The following is a 6,672-nucleotide window of genomic DNA, read 5'->3' on the forward strand; positions in this document are numbered from 1 at the left end:
CTGAGCGCCCACCGCATGCTGGGTGTCGCGGCTGGGGTCCTTCCGGCTGGGGTCCTTTCATGCAGTACCCCCCCACACACAGGAGGCTGCAAGCACCGAGAGCAGAGACTCTTCACGCTGCTGAGGCACACGGTGACAGAGGGACACGGCTCTGAGGATGTTACCTAGCCTCCAAGGGCCTGCAGGGTGACAGTCCCCCATGGAGAGGGCCACTGTGCGGACCCGGCCTTGTGCCCAACCCTGAGCGCAAGGCCCTGGCCATCCCCTTCCCACCTGGACATCTCTTAGCCAGGCCTCACCGACGCTTACCTCTCAGTGGATATGAACCCCCCCTCTGGCTCTCTGGCCACCAGGTCCTGGCCCTCCCTTCCCTCTCACGCTCCCTCTCACTGCCCCTGTGCTGCTCTCCTCTCCACACTGGGTGCTCACAAGATGCAAATCAGTCACCAATGTGGGAAGCAGGTACTGCGGGGTAATAGCTGCTCTCTAAATTTAGACAGGAAAAGTCCCCGCAGAGCTGGCAGAAATATCCTGAGCCTGCCTTGTGGCAAACCTCTTAAGCAGGAAAGTGGGGAGGGGGCAGTGGGGGGGGGGAACTCTGGGAGGTGGGGGCGGGGCCAAGAAAGGGTGATAGAGGCAAAGGCTCTCATGGGGCTGGGGCGAACCTGCTCTACAGGCCTGTCTTTGTCACCCTGGAGCCACAGCCTAGGACTCTACCCTGGCGGGGCTGGCCTGGATTCAACGGTCCTTTCAGGCCCTCTCCGCAACCGGTTCTCTGTGGCTTCGGACTGTGTGGACACCTCTCAGGGCCCCTGTGCAACCAAGAGCTGCCTCTGTCCTTGCTCCGGCTGGGGAGCTGGCCATATTCCGCGCCACCCCCACTCCCCCCGGCCAAGAACGACTGGGACCAGACCCAAGCCCCCAGGGCCCAAGCAGGCCGCTCTACGGAGGCTGCAGCCTGGCTGGGGCCTAGACCTCAGCTCTCCCCGGAGAAGAGCAGAGCAGTGCTCGGTGCCCCCAGACCCCAGGGCAGCACCTGACCCGGCGAGTGGGCTGTCTGTGGCCTTGGTCTGGGTGCAAGGAGCCGGCAGGGCCCGATCTGGGCCCTGCAGTGTTGAGAGGAGACGCGGGGGACACAGTGGAGGGAAGCAGCCGGGCTGTGTTCTCAGCCCCGTGATGGAAGAGGGCAGACCCCCCCCCAGGAGCACGGTTGCAGGTGAGGACACACGGCACCCTCACAATCCCCCTCCCCACCCCTGCAGACATCTGAACCAGGGCAAAGGGTGAGAATGAGCCCAGCCGGGGCCTGGCCTCACTTCCTGTTCATATATTATCTCCTTTCTCAGGATGAGACGCTCTAACTCCGAGAAGCACATTCCCAGTGGAGATGTGGAGACAGGCGGCCAGAAAGGCTGGTGGGCCACTCACAGGGACCTCCCGCAGCACAACTGGTGGATGGGGATCTACAGCGGGGGGGGGGGGCAACTCCCTGCAGGCTCTGGGTACCCCCAATCTCCCTGGCCATTCTGGCGCCCCTTTCGCCTCCCCATTCAGCCCTCAACCTCCCTTGGAGGAGCCAGGAAGCCACCTGTGTCTCTCCCCTCCCCCTTCCGCAGCGTGAGGGCTTGAAGGACTGCCCTCTTCCCTCTCACCTCCCTTTGCCTGTCCAGCCAGCAGGTGTGGGCGTCTGGCTCTCTCCTGGTGGAAGGATTATATCATCTGAAATGTACACACGCGCATTGCTTCTCCGGAGGACGAGACAAGGAGAGGGAGCCCGCACAGCTGGCCGGAGAGGGTTTATAACCAGGTTATTGAGGGGTGCCTGGGTGGCTCAATCGGTTAACCAGGTTATTGAACCTGAACCTGAGCCCTCCCAGAATGGGGGTATTAATGGCTCCCGAGGTCACAGCCCCTCAGAAATCAATTGCTGTGCAGCTCCCCTGTCCCTCCCCTGGTGTCACTCCCTCCTGTCTCCTCAGCTGCAAGTATAGATCCTGACCGTGCACCGTGCCACAGGGCCATTTGGCTTAAAATGTCTGGACCTGGCCCTGTTGGGAGCTGGAGTGACGAGTGAGAGTGGCCTGGGGACCGGGGGGGGGGGGGGGTCACGTGAGCAATCGGCTTCAGCTGCAGATACTACTTCTGGGAGCACCCAGTGGGTGTCCAGAAATAAAGCCTCAGGTGCGGTGTGCCCAAGTGCCAGAGCGCCCCAGGCGGGAGCAGGATCTCCGTGCCGGGCCCAGATGAGGTAGGCCTCTCCTCAAAGCTTCGCTTGCCCGGAAAGTGGCCCGGAATCAGGACCTGAAAAAGGTGTGCCTTAACAGCTCCGGCTGTCTTCCGCCCGTGGCCCACCGCGCCCAGAGCAAGGATCTCTCCGTCCCGACCACGGCTCAGCTTTCTGTTCCTCAGTCTTGTGTACAGCTGGCAGCTCTTGGGGCATCCTGCCGTGGGCCTCGGGGTTCTGGTGGCAAAGCGGGCAGGGGTGCTGAGGAGAGAGGAGTTTGGGGCCACCGGGTAACCCGGCCAGAGATTTCTGTCAGGAACAGATAGGAGTGAGCACGCAGGCTTGACTGCTTTGGAGATGGAGGCCCAGCTGTGTCTTCAGAACAACCTTGATTCCAACACAATTGGCCTGGTACTCAAGTCCTCTTAGAGAACATTCTGCACTTTATTCTTCACAGGGTACAGTCTGGCCTTGCTACCTAAGTCCCTGGGAATGTGGAGGGAAGCCCCATTTCCTTGAAGCCTAGCAGGCCTGTGCCTTTCCGGCACCTCGGCCTGGCCTGGCCATTTCGGCTAGCTTCTCTCCCGGCAGGAGAGCAGAAGCCCCGTGGCAGGGCTGGGATGGGAGCTTTGCAGGGGTGGGGGCAGCAGCATTCAATCCAAATGTTCCTCCTCTGGCCGGTGGGCCCTGAGTCAGTTAAGCACAGGATGGAGGTGGGGAGGTAAGGACTGTGAGTCTGCCGGGGGCTGAGGGCAGGGCCTCGGGCCATGGGCACAGCTGCCATGTATCTGCCCCAAATGGCAGGGCCACGGGGGAGGGGTTGGGGGATGAGACAGAGCCTTAACTTTTGTGGTCTCCGTGTGTTTTCAGCATACACCGCTTTCTTCACAGAGGCCCCCACTTCACAACACCCGGCAGCACGGCCGGCCGGCAAAGAAGCTCAGGATCCGGCAGCGGGCCCCATGCGGCCTGGTGCGCTCACCTGTGCGCTGGTGTTTCGGCCCTTTGGCTCCACACTGGCCCCGGAGCCCTGACGCCGAAGGGGAGGAGAAAGCGCCAGCCTGGCTCCGTGGCTCCCGGGGCCGGCCTGGTGGATGCACCCGCCAGGAGCTACAACCTAGAAAGGTCCAGGGGCCAGGGCAGGGAGTGGGCTGTGAGAGTGAGTGAATGCTGGCGCTGGAAGGGGTCAAAGGGCGAGGCGGGTATGCCGGCAGCTGGGCTCTGCTGGGGCCCAGCCTCATGGGTTGGAACTGTCGTAAGGCTAGTCCCAGAGGGCCCTGGGAGACCATGAGGTCCTCCCTCCCCACCTGTGCAGATGAGGAAACTGAGGCCCCAGAGACCAAGCTGCCCCTCTCCTCTCTTCTCCAGGAAATGACTCAGGGGCACACAGCACTGCTGCAGACAGGAGCCAGGCCGCCAGGCCTGCCTTGGCTGCCCCCCCATCCTGAGAGCTGCTGGCATCCCAGCCCTGCCCGCCTCCACTTGATGTTGCCCCAGCCTGGCCTCGCCTGACTCTGATATCCCTGAGCACGGGAGACCCTGCCAGAAGCTGGTCCTCAGCATCCCTTGTGCCCCATTCCAGGGAGGGGTGGGGCCAACTCCCCCTCGGACTCACTGGGAGCCCCCTCTGCGCTCCTCCCTGCCTCCTCCTCCCCACAGCAGTGAGCAAGGCCAGACCCCACTGAGTCTCCTTGTTCTCTGCAGTTGGGGCTCCTGAACCCGGTGGGGCTCTGCCACCACATACTTGTGTGACACCAGGAAACCAGTGCCTCGGTCTCCCAGGCTATACCCGCTCTGACCCCCAGACTTGTGTAAGGACAAAACGAGGTCCTTGGTGGAGATGCTTATGGTCTTTGGTGCAGAAGAAAGCGAAGCGGGCCTGGCGACAAGGCCCCCTCTCAGGCCCTCCCCGTGCGTCCTGGCTCCACCCCTTCCAGGCACTGGGGCTCGAACGCTATTATTATTATCCAGAATGTGATACACGAGGATGGGAGAAGACAGCGCAGGGGACCTGGGAGTTGGGGGGGGTGGTATTTGCAGTAGTCAGAAGAACCTTATGCCCTCTCCTGTGTGGCAGTAGGAGGTGGCCCTGGGGGCCAAGCTGTGCCCGGTCCTCCTTGGGCTCCTTCGCCTCCCTCGCTGGAAGCAGAGGCGCCAGCATAGTCTTCCGTGCAACCCTCCCCCAGCCCAGATCCTGCCTAGGTCAGGCGTCCGCACCCCACTCCTGCGCCCTAAGCTCGCGGACCCCATGCCACGAGCATCCCACAGAGGGTCCGCGGCGGCCAGAGCGGACAGTCTCGCAGGTGGGAGGAAATCGGGCGGGCGGGGGAGGTGGAGGGAGACGCCTGGCAGCCGCGCGTTCCCTCCCCTCTCCCTCCCTGCGCGCCGCCGGCGACATCGCCCCTCCTGGGCAGGGGGCGGAGAAGACGGCGACGGGAAGGGAGGAGGCGGCGGCGGAGGCGGGATTTGGAGTTTCCCTCCGCAGCGGCGGCGGCGGCGGCCCCTCGGCTCCAGGCGAGGCCGCCGCCAGAGGCTCCGGTGACGCTCGGCGGCAGCGGCGGTGGCGCTTCCCGCCGCCAGAGCTTCGGAAACTTCCCGGCCGCGACGCGCGGAGCCGGCGCTGGAAGCCGAGCGGATCCGGGGTGAGCGGAGGTGAGCGGAGGTGAGCGGAGCACGCGGCTCCCCGGCACCCACCCACCCCACCCCCACCCAGCCCGGCCGCCCCCTCCGACGTGAGCTCCTCCACCCTGCACCCCAAAGACTTGACAACGCGTAGCCCACGGGGCCGACGCACGCGCCCGCGTGAGACCCACTGGATCCTGCCACCGCACACCCCCCGCATCCCGCCCGTGCACCCCCCTGTCCCCTGCACGCGCGCGCGTAAACCGCGCACCGCAGACTCAGTCCCTGCAGTGAACATAGCAGCAGCCCCTAGCCCACCACCCACCACTGCCCCCAACTCAGGCTAGCACCCATCTCAGACCCTGCCATGCCTCAGTACACACCCAGGCGCGCGCGCACACGCACACACCCAATATATCCCTGCCATATCTGCACTAACACAGCTCCCCTCACGGTGCCACCGTCTCCAACTCCCCATATGCTCATTACAGACACTCCACCCACGTTCCCAGCCCAGAGACGCTGCAATCCACCTACCCCTGAGTGAAGCCCCAAAACTAACTCTTGCCCCAGCAGCCGACTCCCCACGCCCCACAGCCAGGCCCATTCCCCAGGCACACACCTCTAGCATCCACCCCCCTCCCCGTGCACACTCACACGCCCCAGCATGTACGCACACCTGCTGGATTTACGCTCCCCACCCCCATCGCTGATCGCCCCCGATACCCCCCAGCACGCCACTGCCACCCCTGACACCTGGCACACGGGCTCTAGAGGCCGCAGCAGTCAGTGGCATCCCTGCCAGGTGCGGCTTGCTCGCCTTCGGCGGCAGCAGCTCACCGCGCTGAGGCCCCGTAGGGTCCTCCCTAAACAGACCTTGAGTCTGTCTCCCCAGCGACTGGCCTGGCCCCTTCCCCAAGAGATAAAGAAGGCACTTGGGGTGCAAGGTACCGTACTTAGATGTCGGCTGGGGGAGGAGGAAGGGAGAGGCAGGCACTGAAATGGAGGCAGCCCAGCTGGAACCAAAGGAACGCCAGTTGCCAAGCAGGCACGTAGTAGGTCGGCTCCAGGACCAGAGTCCGCCACAAGCGTGTGTGCCTGTCTGCGCGTGCGCGCCTGTGTGCCGGTGCTGTCCGTGGGGGGTGGGGGTGCCCGCGGCGAGAAACAGCAGGACCAGCACCCTCCTGGGCTTCCTCGTGCAACAATTGGTTTCATTCATTCACGCCTTCTTTGTTAACAAGCATTTCTTCCGGGAGCGCCGGGCGCTCGCCAGGCCCTGCACTGGGGGCTGGGGCCAGCTTGGGGCCGCTCCCGCCTTGGAGGAACTCCCAGTCCAGCGACGAGACCGACCAGGAAAAGCAGAAAGCTATCCCCAGCGGAAAGTGGATTTGGTGGAAAAGACACTGGATTTGGCAGGAACGCTGGCGCTGGGAGTTGTGCTCCTGGCCATGTGACTGGGCCGCGACAGGCGAAATCCTGCCATTCGGCCCAGAGGGAGCCCTGCATTTCGGGGTGAGGGGTGGAGGGTGAGTCGGGGCGCCGCTCTCCAGAGGCTCCGGAGACCAAAGGGCGCACACGGCGCACGCGGGGCCTACGGGCCTCCGCGTCCCCGCCGCCTCCAAGGGACACCAGCCTGGTCGGGCGGAGGCCTGGGGGCCCCTGGCGGGACCGGGGCGGCAGGCTCAGCTCCTACCCCCGCGGTGAGCGAGCGGATGGCCGGGCTCCACCCGCCGTGGGGGCCTCCGCGAGGCCGGGCGCAGGGCGCTGCCTCCCCCAGCCCGGCCTGCTCCCAGCCCCTCGGGGCGGGGCCGGCGCCCCGAGCGGGT

The 6,672-nt window shown here is 64.7% G+C and overlaps 1 protein-coding gene across 1 annotated transcript in view; it reads left to right on the forward strand.

The window, feature by feature from the left end:
* Positions 1-4,715: 4,715 nt before the first annotated feature.
* The window catches only part of DUSP9 (dual specificity phosphatase 9), an 8,256-nt gene continuing 6,299 nt past the window's right edge, over positions 4,716-6,672 (forward strand). The window contains 1 exon segment of the mRNA XM_029931020.1: positions 4,716-4,876. The gene's annotated coding sequence lies outside the window, so the exon portion shown is untranslated.

The sequence above is a fragment of the Suricata suricatta genome, chromosome X, assembly GCF_006229205.1.
Source record: "Suricata suricatta isolate VVHF042 chromosome X, meerkat_22Aug2017_6uvM2_HiC, whole genome shotgun sequence".
NCBI classification, from domain to species: domain Eukaryota; kingdom Metazoa; phylum Chordata; class Mammalia; order Carnivora; family Herpestidae; genus Suricata; species Suricata suricatta.